Source organism: Carettochelys insculpta, chromosome 2 (genome assembly GCF_033958435.1).
Source record: "Carettochelys insculpta isolate YL-2023 chromosome 2, ASM3395843v1, whole genome shotgun sequence".
Lineage (NCBI taxonomy): Eukaryota > Metazoa > Chordata > Testudines > Carettochelyidae > Carettochelys > Carettochelys insculpta.
Window position 1 is genome coordinate 4,946,559 of NC_134138.1, and position 22,292 is coordinate 4,968,850.

At 56.1% G+C, this 22,292-nt stretch overlaps 1 pseudogene; it reads left to right on the forward strand.

Annotated features, from left to right (window-relative positions):
• The first annotated feature begins 14,340 nt into the window (after window positions 1-14,340).
• LOC142009030 (vacuolar protein sorting-associated protein 28 homolog) lies at window positions 14,341-22,072 on the forward strand (annotated as a pseudogene).
• The last annotated feature ends 220 nt before the right edge of the window (window positions 22,073-22,292 follow it).

Consider the following 22,292-nt stretch of genomic DNA (forward strand, 5'->3'; position numbering starts at 1 on the left):
GATTCAAGTCATACCTGTGTTGATTGTGTTGCATTTTCTGCTGGGAAAGGGAGCCACTCCTGGGACCACAGCAGTGTCACTGCCACTCCCAAAGACGCTCTCGTTCCCTATGACTCCTCCTGTACTTACGAAACATGGATGACGTCTTTATGATTCGGACCCCTGGTATAGAGACTCTAGGAGAATTCCACAGAGACTCTAACAATCTGCACCCCACCATCAACTTATGCCTTGACCACTCCACACAAGAGATACATGTCCTGGACACTACACTACAAATCAAGGATGGCCTGATTGCTACCACACTCTACCGGAAACCCACTGATCGCTAGACTTACCTACATGCTTCTAGCTTCCATCCTGCACACACAACACAATCCATCGTTTATAGTCATGCCCTGAGATACTATCGCATCTGCTCTGATCCTAGTGACAGAGACCGAAAACTACAAGATCTCTACCATTGATCCGAAGAAGTGGGTCTGTCCCACGAAAGCTCAACACCGAATAAATCATTTTGGTAGTCTTTAAAGTGCTGCATTTCGGCTGCTTTGTTTTGTAAGATCTCTACCAAACATTCATAAACCTGAATTACCCACCAGATGAACTTAAAAAAAACCAAACAAAAAACAAATCAGCAGGGCTAGATGAACACCGAGAAACCAACTACCCCAAGATAGGCCCAAAAAAGCCAAGAACAGAACACAACTGGTCATCACCTACAGCCCCCAACTCAAACCACTGCAACGAATTATTAAAGACCTACAACCTATCCTTAATCATGATGCCACACTCCAGAAGGCCCTAGGTGACAGGCCTGTTCTCTCCTATAGAGAACCTCCCAACCTTATCAGGCTTCTCACCACCAATCATAGGCTGTACCGCCAAAATACTAATCCTGGAACTTTTCCTTGTAACAAGCCCTGTTGCCAGTTTTGCCCACATATCTATGCTGGAGATTTCATCCCTGGACCGAACCACATTAAGTACAGGATCATGGGCACATTCTCCTGTTCCTCAGCTATAATCGTATATGCCATCGGCTGTGTCTACACGTGCCCCAAACTTCGAAATGGCCATGCAAATGGCCATTTCGAAGTTTACTAATGAAGCGCTGAAATGCATATTCAGCGCTTCATTAGCATGCGGGCGGCAGCGGCGCTTCGAAATTGACGAGCCTTGCCGCCGCGCAGCGCGTCCAGACGGGGCTCCTTTTCGAAAGGGCCCCGCCTACTTCGAAGTCCCCATATTCCCATGAGCTCATGGGAATAAGGGGACTTCGAAGAAGGTGGCGTCCTTTCGAAAAGGAGCCCGGTCTGGACGCGCCGCGCGGTGGCACGGCTCGTCAATTTCGAAGCGCCGCTGCCGCCCGCATGCTAATGAAGCGCTGAATATGCATTTCAGCGCTTCATTAGTAAACTTCGAAATGGCCATTTGCATGGCCATTTCGAAGTTTGGGGCACGTGTAGACACAGCCATCATGTGCCAACAATGCTCAGTAGGCATCCTTCGATCCCAAGGGATCATGGGTTTGCACCCCAGTTGGACTGATTCGAGCAGCGTCTTCTGTGGCTGTGCAATCCAATGCGGGAGTGGCAGTCCTTTCCGCACTGTGAGCAGCAGTAGGCAGATGTCGCTCTGGTGTCACGGGCAGGGATTTTCCTGAGGGCTCTCCTGTCTTCCGCTTCCTTCACCAAGGTAGTTGCATACATCGCAAGAGCTTCCTTCACTCCCTGTTTCCAGGCGTGCCTGTCTGAGGCGAGCGAATGCCAGGTGCTCACACTGATAGAGAGAGCGCTGAGGTCACGCTTGCACGTGTCCTTGTAGCACAATTTCGGTTGCCCTTTCGGCCTCTTTCCAGACGCCAGTTCGCCAAAGAGGAGGTCCTTCGGTATTCGGCCATCCGTCATGCGTGAGACATGGCCCAGCCAGCGCATACGCCTCTGTTTGAGAAGGGTGAACATGGAGACGGCGCCTGCTCTCTCAAGCACTGCGCTATTGCGGACCTTGTCCTGCCATGAGATACCGAGTATGCGCCTAAGGCAGCGCATGTGGAATGTGTTGAGCCTCTGACCCCCTCTACAATGCTCACACACCACGTATATAAGACAGACCACAAACACTCTTCGACAAAGAATGAACGACCATAGAGCAGACATTAAAATCTCCAAATACCCCAACCTGTCAGCCCGCACTTTACTGGAGCGGGCCATTCTGTTAAAGACCTGAGAACTTGTTTGCTACTGAAAAGGGATTTTAACGACCGTCTACAGAGGGACTGCTCAGAACTAACATTCATATTCAAATTCGACACATTAACATGTGGTTTGAAGAGGGACAGCAACTTCCTGCCCCATTATAAGGATTCTTTTACCTTTTAAGTGCTTACTTGTTTTATCTAACTCTTAACTCCCCCCCGGCCCCGCCACCCCTCTGCTCTTCTGACTTGCCAACCTTGATTACGATTTTTGGACCTCTGTGCTTTATATATTGTGTCTGTTCTGGTCTGGCTATGATCTGAAGGAGTGGCTCTGTCCCATGAAAGCTCATCACTGAATAAATTACTTTGCTAGTCTTTAAAGCGCTAGCGGACTGCTGTTTTGTTTTGCTAGAATACAGACTAACACGGCTCTCTCTCTCCCAAAGAAGCCGAGGTTAAGGGGCTTGCAAGCGGGCAAGCCGGAGGTGACACGTGGGCTGCTTTACCGCCCAGCCTGCCGCTCAGAGTGTGCCCGAGAGCACCGATCCGAGTTTACGGGGCTCAGCAACTGCTGTCACAGTAACTGATTCCAAGCCAACTGTGGGGCGGAGGGAAGGGAATCCATACGTCCACACTCAATACCCCAAGAATCAGGGGCACCATGTGGGAAGAGTTTAGCTACACACCCCTGCCAAGCTCTGAATGCTCCATTACATTTTCCCTCATTTGCCCTCCCCTAAAATTAGACTCAGCCACAGCTTTGCCCTCTAGTCTCCAAACGTTTCCGAAGGAGCCCCCCCTGCAGGCCCCAGGGAGATGGCTGTGCCTATACGCAAATCGTCATCAATCCCTAATGCCTTCCCAACGTGTGTCAATGGGGTGAGGGTGTCCCAAGCACCCACAGAGTCCAAATAATGCTTCAATTGGAGTGCCGATGTTCTGGGAAGCAGCATCCCCCCCACAGCCGTGCCCCTGCGCACCGCTGCCTGATGCAGCCTTCCGGCAGGGAGTCACAAATGACGGTGTTGAGTGGCTCCATTCAGCTCAATGGCCGGTAACTCTAAAACCTGGTGGTGGTCTAATGTCAACTAGCTTGCTGCAGACTGTTTAAACAGAGGTGCCCGTGTGTAGCACAGCCTGGCCTGGGATCTGTCCCCCTCCTCCCCACCCTGGAGGTGTTTGCCGGAGAACCAGCTGCCCCAGCCGGTTGCTGACAGCTTTGCAAAGATCTTTGCAAAAGCTGAACAAACCTGAGCTGCTGCCCCTGTTTTCAAGCATTCTTGATCCAAAAGGCAAACCCCCTGGGCTCCCCGTTTAGCTGGTGGGCATTTGGACAATGTGAACAGGCAGGGCCCAGCTCTGCCTCCAGGCTAGAGGTGTGTGAGCCCAGTGGCTGTAGAGGGGGGTGGGTGGGGGTGGAAGTGGCGGGGTGGCTCTGGTTCCCAGCGAGGCAATGTTAGAAGGCTTTCCCTTCACCCCGCCCCCACCTCTCGTCACACAAGCGGAAATCAGGAGATCAGAAGCCCAAAGCAAGTTAGTTCCAAGCAAGTGCACCCCTAGCTCTGCAACCTGGCCAAATCTGCTCCCCAGGGTTCCTCTGCCAGCCTGACACCCCAGCACTTTCACGCTGTCTCGCTTCCCAGCTCAGACACTGCAGAACACCGCGCTGGCCCCATCCCTGACACTCCCTCTGATAAGGCCTCGCTAGACCTGCAGTGTGTGCCCTTAGCCACATCCCTTATAGTCACCCTCCACTTGGGCGGGTCCTGAGACAGGAGGCTTCATCCCACCTCCTTTGTATCCCATGGGGGAGGGGTCATGGGAGAGGGTGCGTTCTGGCCACGGCCAGGAGTTTCTTTAGCTTTTACTGTTGCTTTTGCTGCCCCCGCCCGCCCAGCCCTCTTGCCAGTCCTAACTGGGCCTAACTTGACTTCAGTTTGAGAGAGGGAGCCAGGCAGCCTTCCAGCGTATGCTCATGTATTACACTCCCACCATGCCCCGTACTACGGCCCGTAACCCTGTAACTGCTCTTATCTCTTCCCATTAGACCAGCAAACCCAGCTAGCCAGGCAGACACAACAGGCAGCGTTCCTGTCCTTTGTTCACATGTAACTCTTCTGCCAGAAGGTGTCGGCAGCAAGCAGGGCATCTAGGGGCTCCTTTTCACCCATCTCACACTGAACTGGCTCCAGCCCACACCCAGTAGCCTGGGAAATGTGCACCCCCGGGCGCCTTGGAGAGGCGATGCTTCCCCACTCGCACGCACAGAGTCTGAGTGTAGAAAAGAAACTTTTAATGAAAGAGGCAGAGAAATCACATGGCAATAGCTTGGGAAAATCCCACACCCAGAGTTCGTAACTAACCCTCAAGTAACTGTCCCAGCTCAGATGGATTGAGCAGTGTCCTTTGCCTCTCAGGCTCACAAGTCCAGTACTGTAAGGATCGAATCCACACACCCCAACATTCTCTGCACCCAACCTCAAATGCCCCACTTACAACTCTGTCCAGTCCGTGCAGGTCCTGACACATCACCCCGATGCACCCCTCATTGAGCCTGAGGCAAGGCCAGACATCCTCTCATTGGTCCAGTGTCCTGTGTGCCCCCCCACTGGCCGTTTGTCCCCTGTATTGTGGCTGGAGGCAAAACCAGCTCTCCATGGCTTGAGCCGCCGGTTCTACTGCTCAGCTCGTAGCAGTTTCAGCTTTGGGCCTAACTACAGCACCTACCAAGAAGGAGTCTCACAAAGGCTACGTCTACGCTAGCCCCTTCTTTCTGAAAGGGGTATGGTAATAAGCAAGGTCAGAATATGCTAATGAGGCACTACCATGAATATGAGGCACCTAATTAGCATAATGGCAGCTACAGCAGGCCGCCCATGCAGTGCAGATGGGACCCTTTGCAAAGCCCCTTATTGCTATTTGGTTTTAGGGGCTTTCGAAGACTAGGGGGCTGTGGCCGCACTTGGCCAAAATTTTGAAATGGCCGTGCTAATGGCCAAATCGAAGAATACTAATGAGGTGCTGAAATGAATATTCAGCACCTCATTAGCATACTGCCACCTGCGCCACGTCAGAAGTGTCCCATTTTGCTTGCGTGTGGGTTGGCTACATGGGGGTCCTTTCCCAAAGGACCCTACACACTTCAAAATCCCCTTGTTCCTATCAACTGATAAGGGGATTTCCAGGTCTGCAAGGGTCTTTCAAAAAGGATCCCTATGGAACCAAGCCACAAAGTGCCCTGTCCAACAGCATCCTAATGAGGCACTGAATATTCATTTCAGCACCTCATTAGTATTGTTCTATTCAGTTATTAGCATAGCCATTCCAAAGTACAGCTGCAGTCCAGAGCTACGTCTACACGTCAAGCCTACATCGAAGTAGCTTATTTTGATGTAGCGACATCGAAATAGGCTATTTCAATGAATAACGTCTGTACGTTCTCCAGGGCTGGCAACGTCGACGTTCAACATCGACGTTGCGTGGCACCACATCGAAATAGGCGCTACGAGGGAACGTCTACACGCCAAAGTAGCACACATCGAAATAAGGGTGCCAGGCACAGCTGCAGACAGGGTCACAGGGCGGACTCAACAGCAAGCCGCTCCCTTAAAGGGCCCCTCCCAGACACACTTGCACTAAACAACACAAGATCCACAGAGCCGACAGCTGGTTGCAGACCCTGTGCATGCAGCATGGATCCCCAGCTGCCGCAGCAGCAGCCAGAAGCCCTGGGCTCAGGGCTGCTGAACACGGTGACCATAGAGCCCCGCAGGGGCTGGAGAGAGAGCGTCTCTCAACCCCTCAGCTGATGGCTGCTATGGTGGACCCCGCTATTTCGATTTTGCGGGACGCGGATCGGCTACACGTGCCCTACTTCGATGTTCAACTTCGAAGTAGGGCGCTATTCCCATCCCCTCATGGGGTTAGCGGCTTCGACGTCTCGCCACCTAATGTCGATGTTAACATCGAAATAGTGCCCAACACGTGTAGCCGTGACGGGCGCTATTTCGAAGTTAGTGCCGCTACTTCGAAGTAGCGTGCACGTGTAGACACGGCTTGCAAGTGTTCAGGAGGGTGGTTGGGTGACTTGCATTACTGAACCCTGTTTTTTTGTCAGGTGGTGGAGCTGGCCCATGGTCCCTGGGGTTGATGTCCCATAAATCTTGTCTTAGGTGCTGTGGTCACCCCTTGTATTTCAGGGCATGATTGCCAGGGTGCGGGAGAGGTGGGACCTGCTTGTCTCTGATACCCAGCCTTCCCAAGGCCAAGCCAGCTAGCTGCTTTGAAAACAGTTGCGCAAATCCAGCGGCCATTTGTGCTCTAGAGAACAGACTGGCCCTGCTGGTTGGTCTGGTGGGGAGAGAGCTGCGCAGGGCAGCTGTGTCCCTCACTGCCAGGACTCCCAAGTTTAGAGCAAGGTCTGCCTACCAGGACCAGCACCAGGGGTACGGGGAGAAGACAGGACAGGACATAGCTTAGCCTTAACCTCCTGCTGGGTGCTCAGAGAGTGCCATTGGCACTGGAGGAAAAGGCTTCTGCCTCTGCAGCTCCCCATTGCACAGCCCAGACGGAGCTGCCCTCCACTGAGGACGTCACTCCGCCTCTCTTTGGGGCATGCCCCAGGCAAAGGATAAATTGAGCCCTGCCACTGGGTCCATGCTGTGGCAGCCAGTTTCAGCCACTTCACGCTGGATCCACGCCGCGTCCCAGGGAATTTGCAGCCCCTGGGCTGGCCTCACCCCTTCCTACCCTGGACAGCTCATGCAGAACAGAAGGCCCCCGCGCTGCAGGGGGGTGCTGTGAGGAGGGGCAGGCAGGGCTCTGGCTGATAGGAGCCTGTGATGGGGTTCAGGGGTCCCCCTGCACTGCACCCCGTCTGCTGGCAGGAGTGACTCTCACTCAGCAGGTACAACAGGAGGTTTATTAGGCACCAGATGCCCAGTTTCTCACAGAAGCGTCAGTGCAGCAGTCAGAGACAGTCCTTCCAACCCGTCCTGGGGTGAGGAGCCCGAGGGGTGCCCCTCTGGGGTGCAGCTTTTGGCTGGCTGCCTTCCAGCTCCCTCTCACCCAGCCTCTAACTGCTGCCCCCGATTCAAAACCAGCTCAGCTCCACCCTCCTCTTTGTTCAGGGCTGAGGTGTTACCTGCCAGCCTAGGTTATAGCCCCAGGGTCATCCTCAGCCGCTGGGAGCTGCTCTGCTTGTCCCACACATCCAGCCTGAGTCTCACACATGCACTCCCCCCACTCCATCACAGAGCCCCACAGCAGGTAGGGGTGGGGAGCCACAGAAGGGGGGGATGGGAAGGGACCTCAGCTTGTCCCTGGCTGAGTCTCCCAGGGCCCTGTGCTGTGCCAGAGGGGGCTGTGGGCTGGCCCTCCCCCAGCCCTTCATAGAGCCAGGCGCAGCGGGAAGGACAGCATGTCACCGGCTCCCCGCAGGCTGAGCGCCATTGTGCCAGGGAAGGAGCTCATTGTCTGCGGGCAGGCAGGCTCATGCAGACAATGCGGCTCTGCTGAGCAGCCAAACAGGCGCTGGAGCTGGTGGGGGCCCAGGGCTCCCCGGCAGGAGATCCTCAGAGAAGGGCTCGGAAGAGCCGCCTTTGGAGAGCCTGGGCTGTGTGACTGGAAGGGCAAATGAGGGTAGGAGTTGGGGTTAGGGGCACTTAAGGGAGGAACGTGAGTTGGCTGGGGGGCCAACAGTGGGAGGAAGGGGTTGGTGAAGGGGAGTAAGGCAGGCCTGTTGGGGGGGAGCTAGCTAGCTAGCTCAGTGGTTAGAGCATTGGCCTGCTAAACCCAGGGGTGTGAGCTCAGTCCTTGAGGGAGTCACTTAGGGACCAGGGCCAAGTTTTTTACAAAAAGCGGGGAGGTGCTGGTTCAGGCTGAATGACATTCTGAGGTCCTTTACATCTCTTTGAGGTGTGTATCTCCATATAGCTTCGACAGGAGTAGGGATAGCTCAGTGGTTTGAGCATTGCCCTGCTAAAGCCAAAGTTGTGAGCTCAGTCCTTGAGGAGGCCATTTAGGGATCTGGGGCAAATAGATTTAGCTGGCTTATTGGTCTCTGGGTATGACTTTTAAAAAAAAAGCGGGGGGAGGGGTTAACTCAGTGGTCTGAGCAGTGGCCTGTTAAACTCCCTGAGTAGTGAGTTCAGGCCTTGAGAAGTTTGGGAGAAATAATGTGTGGGGAGGAAATCTGTCAGGGATGTTGCTTGGTGCTGTGTATCTCCCCAGATGAAAAAAATGTCAAGGGGGTGGGAGAGGTCAGTGGTTAGAGCATTGACCCACTAAACCCAGGGGTGTTGAGCTCAACCCCCTGAGAGGGCCATTTAGGGGGTCTCAGGCAAATAGATTTAAAAAAAAAAACGTGGCAGGGATGGTGCTTGGCCCTGCCCAGAGGAAGGGGACTGGACTGGATGAATTCCCAGGGCCCCTTCCAGCTCTGTGAGATGTGTATCTCTGTATATAAATCACAGGGCCTGTCACTTGAGCTCCAGGGGGACCTCCCTCAGCTGCCTCTACCAGTACATCCATTATCTTCTCTGCCAAGCTGAGCCCAGCCCTGAGAGGGTGCCACTGCAATCCCCCCGTCTTCATCACTCAGCAAGGCCTGGGAAAGTGACAAGGTCAGGGCCCACCTCCACTCTTCTGGTTTTAGCCCTCAACACAGACCACAGAACTGGCTGTGCTCTAGCAAAGCATTTTAGCCAGAGGTTATTGTGGCTGCAGCTGAGGCCTCACCCAGACTGGGCACATCCCTGCCAGTCACAAAGCCTGGGCAGAGCAGGGGCTGAGATTCCTGCTCGGTGGGGGATGAGCATCCCAGGAAGAAGAGATGGAAAGCTACACTGAAAAGGGAAAGCCCCAGGTGCCTCTGAGATCAGACAGACCCCCACAGCTCTGCAGAAGCAGGGGACTCACTGCCCCATGAACTGAGCAGCTGAGCTGGGACCTGTGCTAGCCCAATGTTCCCACAGCCTGTACAGCAGGGCGGCTCTGCCAACAGTAATACCCAGGCATCAGCCAACGTAACAGTGTGTGTGTCTGGTACAACTTCCATCCAGGGACACCAGATACCTGGCAATCATTGGCTAACTCAGCCTCATGCTTTGCAGGAGATGTGGCAGTAGAGCCACCGACCGGCAACAAGAATCTCCCAGAGTCACAGAGTCAGCTGCATGTGCAGAACCCAGGAGTCCTGGCTCCCAGTCCCTCTTGTACTCTCTAGGAGGCCTTCCCCCCGAGATGTGAATAGAGCCTAGGAGGGTTTGCTCTCATCCCTTGTTGTGTTCTCTCTGTGCCTCACTGCCCCACCTACACTACAGGGACTCTCAGGTTGCTCCCCACCCCACCTGGGTAGTGGAGGCTTGTTAAGCACTAAGTTATCTGCTCAGAGCTCTGGCTGAGCAACAGGCGTAGCGGCTGAGCCTGGGGGCAGGCCAGAGTTGGGCAGAGCCCTTGCGCAGTCAGCCTATGCAGTGGTGGGCAGGGGAGTCACAGAAGCGCTCCCTGCCTGGGCCCTGCTGGGGCTGTCCCCTTCCCCACCCCTCTTCCTGGCACACATCCCAGTGCGAAAGGGCCAGCCCAGCGACACAGATGGAGGTGGAGACCTTCGCAAGGCTGTGCTCTGGCCCTGGGCTCCTGCCAGGTTCCCTGGGCTGCCTGTGCCCAGGAAAGGGAGGGAGGTAAAGAGCAAGGGAGCTTTCACCCATGCACAAACCTGAGAGCGGGGAGGAGGGGCATGCTGAGCTATGGGTCTCAGCCCTCCCTTCAATCACTGTGAGCAGGCTACGCTGCAGCCTCACCCACACCTGGCTTCTGACATGCCCTGAGGAGGCTCCAGGCGTAAGAATTAATCACCATAACACATAACAATAATTCGCCCGTACTCACAGCCAGGTAAATGTGGCTGCCTTACACCAGCACCAATGCATAAGCCAGTAACGTAACAGTGCCACCTGGTCGTCAGTTTGGGTATCGCAGCAAGGGCATCCCCCGCGGAACATGCCACAGGCTCTCTGACACCGGTCATGGCGTCTCGCCACAGCTTCCGGTGCTGAACTGAGGAGGTTCCTCCGGCTCTGGGTTCAGGCCCAGAAAGATGATAGCACACCGGGAGGGAATTCAGGAAAGAGCAGGCAGAAGCTGCCATGTACCTTGAAGGAGCTAAGAGCCTCCTGGCTAGAGCACTGCACCCCTTTCATTGCAGCTGGCCAACACTGACCTAAACCTTGGACTAGTCCACAGGGAAGAAGGACATCCCGGCATAGTGCAGAGCCAAGCTGCCTTCTTCCAGCGGCTACAGCATGGTAAGAAATAAATATGCCAAGAACAACAAGAAGGCCTGTGGCCCCTTATAGACTAACATATCTTGCAGCATAAGCTTTCGTGGGCAAAGACCCGCTTCATCAGATGCATGAGTAGGGGGGCGGTGTCAGAGGGGTATTTAAAGAGTGGAGTCCCAGGAAGAGGGAGGGCCGGAGCTGACAAGGTCTATTCAGCAAGGTGGAAATGGCCCAGTCCCAAAAGCAGTTATCAAAAGAGGAAAATCCAAGTCAGATCAGATGGGGGATGTGAACCTTTGTCAGAGTCTAACTTGTTTTGCCCTCTTTTGGTAAGTACTGTTGATACCGGGCCATTTCCGCCTGGCTGAATAGACCTCGTCAGCTCTGGCCCTCCCTCTTACTGGGACTCCACTCTCTAAATACCCCTCTGAAACCACCCCCCGCAACTCATGCACCTGACAAAGCGGGTCTTTGCTCACAAAAGCTTATGCTCCTAAATCTCTGTTAGTCTATAAGGTGCCACAGGACTTCTTGTTGTTCTCGAAGCTACAGACTAACATGGCTCCTCTCTGATATATGCCAAGAACGAATCATGCCAAACCAACCAAATTTCCTTCTTTGAGCGAGTGGCTGGGGAGAAGCTGGGGAGCAGCGCTATATCTAAAGAACACTTTTTGCATTGTGATGCCAAAAAAGGCTATTCCTCCAAATCAGCTGCTGGTATGGCATTCTGACACACCACAGCCGTGTCTACACGTGCACGCTACTTCAAAGTAGCGGCACTAACTTCGAAATAGTGCCCGTCACGGCTATACGCGCCGGGCGCTATTTCGAAGTTAACTTCGACGTTAGGCGGCGAGACGTCGAAGTCGCTAACCCCATGAGGGGATAGGAATAGCGCCCTACTTTGACGTTCAACGTCGAAGTAGGGACCGTGTAGTCGTTGCGCGTCCCGCAACTTCGAAATAGCGGGGTCCGCCATGGCGGCCATCAGCTGAGGGGTTGAGAGATGCTCTCTCTCCAGCCCCTGCGGGGCTCTATGGTCACCGTGGGCAGCAGCCCTTAGCCCAGGGCTTCTGGCTGCTGCTGCGGCAGCTGGGGATCCATGCTGCATGCACAGGGTCTGCAACCAGTTGTCGGCTCTGTGGATCTTGTGTTGTTTAGTGCAAGTGTGTCTGGGAGGGGCCCTTTTAGGGAGCGGCTTGCTGTTGAGTCCGCCCTGTGACCCTGTCTGCAGCTGTGCCTGGCACCCTTATTTCGATGTGTGCTACTTTGGCGTGTAGACGTTCCCTCGCAGCGCCTATTTCGATGTGGTGCCGCGCAACGTCGAAGTTGAACATCGACGTTGCCAGCCCTGGAGGACGTGTAGACGTTACTCATCGAAATAGCCTATTTCAATGTTGGCTTCACGTGTAGACGTAGCCCAGCATGCCCCACATTGCTGCCTTTCAGAATTAGCTACCAGTGTTCCTGGAGCTCATCCACGGAGGTGGGGATTCACTTGGTCCTAGGGGGAGCTAGTTCTGAGTCTGGGGCTTCACCTGTCAGATGACTCCCTGACAACCTCTCCTTGGTCCTGGAGACAATCCCTGGTCCCTGTGCAGTGCCCCACCTTCACACAGCCTCTACGCACACATAAGGGGCAACCAGCTCTGACAAACACCTGCTTCTTGGTACAGCACCACCACCGTCCACACCCTCTCCCGACACTCAATACCACGAGCATCTACATGTACATTTGCACGCTGCCCAGAGGCACAGCAGCAACATACACACCCCACCTTTACACACACACACACGCATCCTTTCACACAGCACCTCCACACACACACACCCCCTTGGCCCTACGCACCACACTGGCTCCAATGTTGCTATCTTGGATCTGCACCCAGTGCTGTCAGCACACCCACCTGCTCCCTGCCCTTCCCCGTTTCTTTTGTGACCCCACGACCACCCGCTGCAGGCATCTGCTAGCGGCACAGTCCCACTTGAGGCAGGAGAGACAAGGTATGGTGGGTACACCCCACACAGCCCCCTCCCCCTGCCAGCATAAGCAGTGTGTTGTTACTGTTGCTGTTACTGTGATTATTTATGTACTTTCCATTGTTCTACAAACTAACTACCATGAATACATGAGGGGTGCAATTTTATATTCTTGCCTCAGGTGCAGAATTAGCTAGTTAGGGTACTGAGATTGTCACAGAACCTACTACTGGAGAGAGCAAGAAGGATTTTTATTCTGGAGTAAAAATGAGTTTGTTCTGCTCTGAATACATCAGCACAGAGATCTCTCCTGAAATAGAGGTGCTGGTCAATTTCACAGCTGAATCAGTTGCTCATAAACTTCACAATTACTGACATTTACTATGCTTATGGTTATACTAGAGAGGTTTGTGACATAGTAGGGCATGCAACAAACTAAACATGGACCAAATGCATCAACGTTTCAAATCCATCACAGAATACACCACCTTGAAGAGCGAGTACAGACACATGTTCAAAATATTCTTTAACTCAACTATTTCTAACTATTCATAGCCCGAAATCAGCCACACATGCAACGTTTGGTTCAGGTCTCCGAATGTTGCTTTTCATGTTATGAATTTCACATCTGTAACAATATTTTACAAGTATGATTTTATTAAATAATTGAACCAATAAATAATTGAAATTCAATGGATCGATTGCAAAATGCAAAGGAGAATAAATAGCACCTTACAGGATTAGAAGGAAACATGGGCCTGCAGTTGTACAAAAAGATGGGCAAGTTGAGGGAGGCAGCTCCAGAAAACAGACTCCTCTCCTTGCCAACCCCTTGGGGCAGAGATGCTGCATTTAAACCATGTTCCAGCTGGCTCCATCCTTCTGTCCCTGACCTTGCACAGCAGGGGATGGGGGGCTACCTGCCAGCCGACGCAGGCCAGGAAGCAGCACTGTAGCTGTTTCTCAGCATGAAGACTCCTGTGGGGTCAGCATTTCCCCTCACAGCCGCTCTGCAGAGCAACCATGGGAGCAGGAGGAACTGACCAAGCCTGTGCCAGGCTGGGACTCAGGCGGCTTTGACCAAGGAGGCTCGGCACCCTATTGCAAAAGGGTTACTAGGTAAAGGACTGACAAAGGGCCTTACTGCCGGGCCACCTCTGGGGAACTTTACTGGGAACATTCAGACAGGGTTACCCTACAGAAGAGAGAACATCCCTGAGGCGCAGCGTGTCTGTAACAGTACCCACTCGTTCCCACCGCAGTACCACCGGGCTCAGCAACCTTGGAGGCAGTGTTGAAAACTGACCTTCCATCCTCTCCAGCCTGAGTGCCGGTGATACTTTTAAAAGCCACTAGGGGTCCTTCTGACAACAGCTCCGTGAATAAACACGCGAGGAGGCAGGGCTCTCCCGCTCGGGGAGGGGGTTGGCCGTGTGAGACGGGCTTTTCCTACTCCCCAGGCGGCCTGGCTCTGTGCCAGCACCCGGCTGCCTGGGGGGAGGAAGGGCGGGGCTGAGCTCCCGCCTCACCTGCTGTTCTTGGCACGCGTGCTGTTCTTGGCACGCGTGCCGGCTCTGCGGAGCCCTAGCACGTCACACGCGCTCCCGTTCGGGCTGCTGGCGCCTGGCCCTTGTACCGGGGCTGTGGCGCACTCCGGCATCCACCCACCGGCCAGAGGCGCAGGGCGCCGGCTCCCCCCCCCCACGGGATTGCACACCGCCGGGCCGGGCGGGAAAGCCCCGTCTCTGGCGGGACCGGGGAGGGGCGGGGGGGGGTCACTTGTTCATCCCTCAGCACTGCAGCGCGCGCCCTTCCCGCCCAAATAACGGCCACGCCCCTCCCAGGCAGGCGGGCGAGCGGAGAGGCGAGCGCTCGATGTGCTCCGGCGCCATTTTCCAGGAAGCGGGTGAGAGGCCGGAGGGCGGCGGCGCGGCAGGGCCGGGGGTGCGGGGAGCAGCGGTGCGGTGCGGTGCGCTCGGCTCAGGGTGTGTGTGTGTGTGTGTGTGTGTGTGTGTTTGGCTGGGGGGCGGTGAGGAGCGCAGGGCGGGGGGGGGGTGTTTGTGGCTGGGGGGCGGTGGGGAGCGCAGGGCGGGGGGGGTGTTTGTGGCTGGGGGGCGGTGAGGAGCGCACGGCCGGGGGGGGGTGTTTGTGACTGGGGGGCGGTGGGGAGCGCCGGGCCGGGGGGGGTGTTTGTGACTAGGGGGCGGTGGCGAGCGCGGGGCCGGGGGGGGGCGTTTGCGGCTGGGGGGCGGTGGGGAGCGCAGGGCCGGGGGGTGTTTGTCATTACGGGGCGGTGGGGAGCGCAGGGCCGGGGGGCGTTTGTGACTAGGGGGCGGTGGGGAGCGCAGGGCCGGGGGGTGTTTGTCACTAGGGGGCGGTGGGGAGCGCAGGGCCGGGGGGGTTGTGTGTGTGTGTGTGTTTGGCTGGGGGGCGGTGGGGAGCGCAGGGCCGGGGGGGTGTTTGTGACTAGGGGGCGGTGGGGAGCGCAGGGCTGGGGGTAGTTTGTCACTAGGGGGCGGTGGGGAGCGCAGGGCCGGGGGGGTTGTGTGTGTGTGTGTGTTTGGCTGGGGGGCGGTGGGGAGCGCAGGGCCGGGGGGTGTTTGTGTCTAGGGGGCGGTGGGGAGCGCAGGGCTGGGGGGTGTTTGTCACTAGGGGGCGGTGGGGAGTGTGGGGCCCCGGGGCTGTTTGGGTCCGGGGATCGCGTCGGGTGCAGGGGCCGGGCCACCAGGCCACACTAACGCCTCTCTCCCTCCCTCGCAGAGGTCCCCCAGGCAGCAGTGCCCCAGCCCACCACAATGTTCCACGGGATCCCTGCTGCGCCTGGCCCAGGAGGTGAGTCCCGCTGGCCCTGCCGCCGTGGGGAGCAAGGGGCCCCACAGCACCACCGCATGGCCTGGGCTGAGACACAGACTGGCCCGGTCGACACCTGACAGAGCCCTGCCTGCTGCCCATGAGCAGGGCTGTGACCCAGGCCCACCCCGCCCCTGGCCAGAGACCCAGTGACACCGCGGGCTCCAGCTCCCTTCAGGGGACTGCCCGCCCTCAAAGTCCCCAGGGGTCAGGCTAGCGGGGCTGGGGGCAGCAGAGTGGTGGGACACTGGGCTCATGGGAGGGTGGGTATCACGGCCACAGAGGCAGGTTACGAAGCAATGGCTCAGTCTGCATCAACAGGGGTTAGGATACCACAGCAGTTCCCAAATTGGGTTGGGACCTCATTTTAATGAGTTCCCTTGGGTTGGCTTAGACTTGCTGAGATCGAGGCCAGACAAAGGGCTTCAGCCCTGTGCAGTGGGCCTCAGGTTCCAGGCCCCTCCTGGGGCTGCAGCCTGGGTCCTCAGCCTCTCCTTTCTTCGGGCAATGGGGCTGGTCTTTTGTTTCCCTTACTCGCACCCCTGGTGGCAGGGCCTGGGTTTTGGCTGAGGCATGTGTCTGTGCATTACTTTTTCTTGGCAGAAGTGGATAGTACAGCAATGAAGTTTGAGACCCCCTGAGATAAAGAACAGCTTTCCCACACTGAGGGCAGTTAAGCTGTGGAGCAGGTGCCCCAGGGAGGTTGTGGATCCCCATCGGTGGAAGTTGTTAAGAACAGGCTGGACAGATGCCTGGAAGGGATGGGCTCTGTTTACTTGGCCCTGCTCCAGTGCAGGGGCTGGACTCAACTTCTCAAGGACCCTTCCAGCTCAGAATCTGATTCTCCCTTGTGAACTGTGCTGGGTTCTCTGGCCTGGAGCAAGGGGCGGTGATCAGCAGGAGGGGCGGGATGGAAGAGCGGAGCAGGCTGTAGAGGTCCTGGGTGCTAGCAGTATCCCTGTAGCTAGTAGGCTAAGGAGCTGTGGACGTGGTCCTTCCTAACACCGGGTTACCAGGAAGGTTTTGCATTGTGGGCGTCACTGGTAGGCCCCTAGCTATAAGTGCTAGGTCTGTTCATGGATTTCCTCTTTTTCAGCCCCAGGGAATAAGCCAGAACTGTACGAGGTGAGTAACGCTGGTCACGTTCCCCTCCTCGTCCTGTCTCTGGCACAGGAGGCAGAATGACCTTCCAGCGTAAGTCGGGTTTGGCTCTGCAAACGGTTTCACAGCCCTCAGTGCTGGAGCATTCAGGGGACCCCAGCTCTTGAGGTGATTCCCAGCTCCTTACCTCCATCTCAGTGTGGGTTTCTCTGGTCCCTGTCTCCTCTACCCTGTGGTGAGGATGCAGGAGGTCCGTATCTGTCAGCTCTGTCCCCACCTGCTTCCAGCCTGTCCATTTGTGCAGCTGACCACACACTGTGCGGGTACCTGACAGGCTGTGTATCTGCTCTCCTTGCAGGAGGTGAAGCTGTATAAAAATGCACGGGAGCGAGAAAAGTGAGTCCATCCCCAGCCGAATGGGTTCCCATGTGGTACACAGTTCTGTGGGGCTTGGGAGTGCTGGGACTTCAAGCTGTTGTCTGCAGTGAGGTCCTTGCTCGGGAGATGCTGGGGCTGATGGTGCAGGGAGCTCTGCGTTCTGATGCTCTGTCCCCGCGCCAAGCTAGGAAGGACCCAAGAGCCCTTCTGCTCCGCCTCTGCCATTGGCCAGGGCAGCCTGCGGCTGAGAAAGATGCAATAGACGGAAGGGTCTTCTCCACAAAAAGGGAGTGCTCCTGCTGGGCTGTGGAGCATGAGAGCCCCTGTGCTGTTCCCAGGGACGCGGGCGCATGTATAGCGGTGGGGGTCACAGGCTATGCGCCTTCACGGGCTTCTGCGCTTGGGTTTCAGGTACGATAACATGGCTGAGCTGTTTGCGGTGGTGAAGACGATGCAGGCTCTGGAGAAAGCCTATATCAAGGACTGTGTCTCTCCCAACGAGTGAGTCCCCAGCTGGGTTTTGTTTCCAGCCTGGTCTCTCCCAGGGGAGCCAAGCGGATGCAGCAGCAGGAGCATCTCCTGCAGGATGCGTCGTTACCGAGTGGAGCAGAGTGACCTCCCCTCCCCAGGGCACTGCGGACACACTGGGGAGGGGGCTCAGAGAAGCATCAAAACAGCCCCTTAGTCCCCCCTCAGGCCCTGCCCACTTCCCCTGGGGGCCAGGCAACATTGCTCCATGCAGAGGGTCTCCAGTCAGAGACCCTGGGGAGCCTCCCCTGCCGTGGGGGCTGTTACAGTGTTCTCCTTTCCCCTGGGGACCTGCTTGTACATCCTCGACCTCCGTGTTCCCCTCCTGCTTGGCATGAGCCACTCCAGCTGTTCTTACTCCATGCACTGCCCCAGGTACACCGCAGCCTGCTCCCGGCTCCTGGTCCAGTACAAAGCTGCCTTCAAATAGGTACAGGGATCCGAAATTGGCTCCATCGATGAATTTTGCCGCAAGTTCCGGATGAGTTCAGCCTCCAGCAGTACAGCTTTTGGGGACTCTGGGACAGGAATCTCGGGGGGCTCCTAGAACAGTGGGGGCGGGGGGGGGCTGTGTTGCTGCTGAGTTCTACATGTAGGCCGCATCGACACTAGTCCCTTCCTTTTGGGGCGAGTTGGGAATATGCTAATGAGGCACCACTGTGAATATGCAGTGCCTCATTAGCATAATAGTGGCCCCACACAATTGGAAAGCACAGCTTTTGAATTGTGCGCTGCCTCTTTAGACGGGGGCTTTTTGAAAGGACACTCCTCCGCCCCCAGACTTTGAAAAACCCTTCTTCCTAAAACCAAATAGGAAGAAGGGGCTTCCGAAGTCCGGGGGGTCCTTTCGAAAGGCCCCTGTCTACATGGGCGGTGCGCGATTTGAAAGCAACACTTTCAAATTACATGCAGCCACCATTATGCTAATAAGGCTGTGAGGGGGTTCGGGGTCTCCATCCTCTGCACCCCATCCGCAGGCAGGAGAAGAGCAGGTTTATTAGGCAACAGGGCACAGCGTCGTACAGAGGAGTCAGTGCAGCCGGCAGAGACAGCCAGTCCAAGCCATGCTGGGGAGAGGAGGCCCCGAGGGGCCCCCGGAGCCGGGGTCTTGCCCCCTCCTTTGTCTCTGTCTCTCCCAGCCCCGACTAACTGCTTCCAACACCCAGTTCCAGTTCAAACCCCTCAGGCTCCACCTCCTCCTTTGTCTGCAGCCCAGGGGTGTCACCTGGTCGCCAGGTTACCCTCAGCAGGAGCCCCACGTGTACACACAGGTATCTCCCACTACATCACAGAGGCACTGCATATTCATGGCAGCGCCTCCTTAGCATCTTCCCAACTTGCTCATTAACATGTCCCTTCTGAAAGGAAGGGGCTTGTGTAGACATAGCCCTACTGTGCCTGACTGACTTAGATGCTGGGGGGAGAGACTGCATAGATTTGTTTATTCCAAGCCTGGAGGAACCAGTGTGGTCACCCAGGCTGTTCCCCTGTGTCCCTCTGGCCAGAGCCCTGCCCCCAGCTCACTCCCAGAGCAGACCTGTCCCATGAGAAATACAGCCCGCCTAGATTTAAAAACTGTCGGTGCTGGAGAACCCACCAAAGGTGAATTACACTCTCGCGGTCACCTGGCTTAGAGAGGGGGCCCCTGGGCTTGGGGGGGTGAGTGTGCGCACGCGCGCGCGCACACACACTCTCTCTCTCTTTCTCTCCCTCCCTCCCCTGGACCAAAGGCACTTCCACCTTGTCGTAATCATATTACCTTCGTATAAATCCCGTGTACTTCCACGTCACACCTGCAGCAGTATTCAAGGTCACCACATCTCTAAAAAGATGTATTGGAATTGGGAAAGGTACAGAAAAGGGCAGAAAACCAATTAGGGGTATGGAATGGCTGGGGTATGGTGTGGGGAGAGTAGTAAGAGTGGGATTTCTCAGGTTGGAAAAGAGGCGGCTAATGTCCAGAACATCCCAACTGGTTGGACAAAGTCGATAAGGAAGTGGTGTTCTGTCTTCCTTCTTCTAATGCAAGAACTAGGGGTCACCCCATGAAACAAACAGGTAGTGGGGTTAAAACAGACAGAAGGACGGATTTCTTCACACAACGCAGGGCCAGCTGTGGGACTCCCTGCCACAGGGCAATGTGAAGGCTGAGACTATAACAAGGCTCAAAAACCTACTGGATATGTTCATGGAGAACAGGGCCACAAATGGCTGTTCAGCAAGGTGGACAGGGTGGTGCCTCTAGCCCCGTTTTTCAGAAGCTGGGACTGGGTGACAGGAGAAGGATCACCTTTTGGTGACGTGTTCTGGTCATGCCCTCTGGGGCACCCAGCACTGGTCACTGTCTGCGACCAGGCTGGGTGGCCCTATGTTCAAACCATCTGGCCACGTTCTGTACTGTGCTCCCTTCCCCCGGCTTAGCACATGGAGCGGAACCCGGCTTTCCCTGGGAAATGCTCTTTGTTGGGGGTTATATGGTGCTTGTTACCCTGCCCTGAGCTTGCCCAGCCTCATTGTAACCCTCCTGCTGCTGCAGCTCGACTGACCGCTGGCCATGGAGAGGATCAAGGAGGATCAGCCAATCACCATCAAGGACGACAAGGGCAACCTGAACCGCTGCATTGCTGACATCGTCTCTGTACGTTCCCGGGGCAAGGGGCTGTGCGCACTGTAATCCTGGCATCCTGTGCTTCTGGGACTTTGGCAGCTGGCCTGGCCTGTGCAGCTGCATGGCTGGTCCCCAGGGGGCTGTCAAGGGCCCGCTGTCCTGGCTTGCCCCCACCCTCCCAAGAGGGCCGGAGTGAGGTGCCCTGCTGCTAGCTTCCAGGCCATTGCTGAGGCACCTCTTTTCTCTTCCAGCTTTTCATCACAGTGATGGACAAGCTGCGCCTGGAGATCCGAGCCATGGATGAGGTGAGAATCATTTACAGAGGGACAGAGGATAAGACAGGGAGTATCTTACAGCCTTGGTATAAATCCAGGGTACACCCCCAGCTTGAATACTGCGTGCAGATGTGGTCGCCTCATCTCAAAAAAAAAAAAAAAAAAACACCCTTGGCTGTAGAAAAGTTTCAGAAAAGGGTAACAAAAACAATGGATTTGGACCGGGTCCATCTGAAGAGAGATTAAAAAGTCTGTGACTTTTCAGTTTAGAAAACAATAGATGAAGGGTGCGGGGACGACTAAGAGGTGGACAAAATCATGACTGGTGTGGAGGAAAAATAAGGAAAAGGTATTTACTTGTTGCCACCACACGAGATCTAGGGGTTACCCAGTGAAATTAGCAACATGGTTAAGAACAAACAGGATGTATTTCTCATGCAGTGCACCGTTCACTTCTGGAGCTCCTGGCCAGAGGATGGCGTGAAGACCAGGACTTTATCAATAGAGTTCCAAAAAGAGCTAGATCCATTCAGGGAGGTGAGGTCCATCGGTGGCTGTTAGCCAGGATGGGCAGGAATGATGGCGCTAGCCTCCGTTTGTCAGAAGTTGGAACTAGATGACAGGAGATGGACCACTCAATGCTCAGCTGTTCTGTTCGCTTCCCTTGGGGCATGTGGCATTGGCCACTGTCCGAAGACAGGGCACTGGGCAAGATGGATTTTGGTCTGACCCGGTGTGGCTGGTCTTCGGAGAGAGAGGGGGACAAGCTAGGGGTGCATGGAGGCTTCACTGCTGGCAGCAGCGCCTGAAGGGGGGTGGGGCTTTCCCAGCCGGGCCCCAGGCAGGAAAAGCAGAAGCTCCATGCTTTTGTGCATCCAGATCCAGCCAGACCTGCGGGAACTGATGGAGACGATGAACCGCATGAGCCACCTACCTCCTGACTTCGAGGGGAGACAGAAAGTGAACCAGTGGTGAGTAGGGTGCTCTGAGGCCCCTGCCCTCTGCAGGAGCAAGCCCGGGTCCTGACCCAGCTCTCCAGGACAGGGCCTGGACCTGCCTTGCCCCATGGCGCTCCTGCCAGTCTGAGGGCATGGGGGAGCGCAGAGTGCCTTCGGGCCCAGCTCCATCAGTCTGCTCCCTCTGCAGTGGGAGGTGCTTGTCCCCAGCCCTGCTCGCCATGTCTGATCAGGGGACTGGTTGCGGGGTGGGACCGTGGCCAGAGGAGCTACCAGCTTCCTCCTAGGCCAGCACTCAGGGCGACAAGTCATGGCTCCTGCCAGGTCCCTCCAGTACTAGTGCAGGCGCAAAGTGCAGCCCAGCAAAGGGCCGCCTTCCTGCTCTGGGGGCCAGGACTGTGCCTTGACTCTCCCCGGCAGGCTGCAGACGCTGAGCGGCATGTCTGCCTCTGACGAGCTGGACGATTCCCAAGTGCGCCAGATGCTGTTTGATTTGGAATCCGCCTACAATGCCTTCAACCGGTTCCTGCACTCCTGAGGCTGGGCCCTGCGCCCTGCCTGGTCCTGAGGAGCGCCCTCCCACTGTAGCAGTCCAGCAGGCTCCAGGCCCTTTCCCCTAGGCTGCTGTTGGGGGCAGGAGGCTGGGAGTGGTGCACTGCAGCCATTCCCGCAGCAGGGTTAGGGCTGAGTCAAGTTGAACTGTGCTGCTGCAGGGTACGTTCACACTGGGCCAGCTCCAGCCAGCCTGTCTCCTCTCCTCCCTCCCCGTGAGTCCTGCAAGCAGGGCGGGAGACTTGTACACCTGCGGTAATAAACCCCCATGCTGGCTAGCCTGCGGTGCTGTGGCTCTTGCTGGGTGGGAGAAGCAGGCACAGCCACTGCACCTGTACTCGGCCTGTACCAGCCCATCAGCTCAGATTTTCTGGGTGCCACAGCAGCTGGCTAAGGCAGGGTGCTCCACCCTTGCTGACAACAGGTCATGCCCCAGGCTGCAGGGGAGCCTGGGAAATGAGGGTGAGGGGTGTCAAACAGCTGTCCAGAGGGGGAGAAGGCTGGCAGGGTACAGAGCTCTGGCCCAAGCAGCAGAGGGCCAGGTCTCTGCGTCACTGCCTGCAGGGTGGCACAACGCCG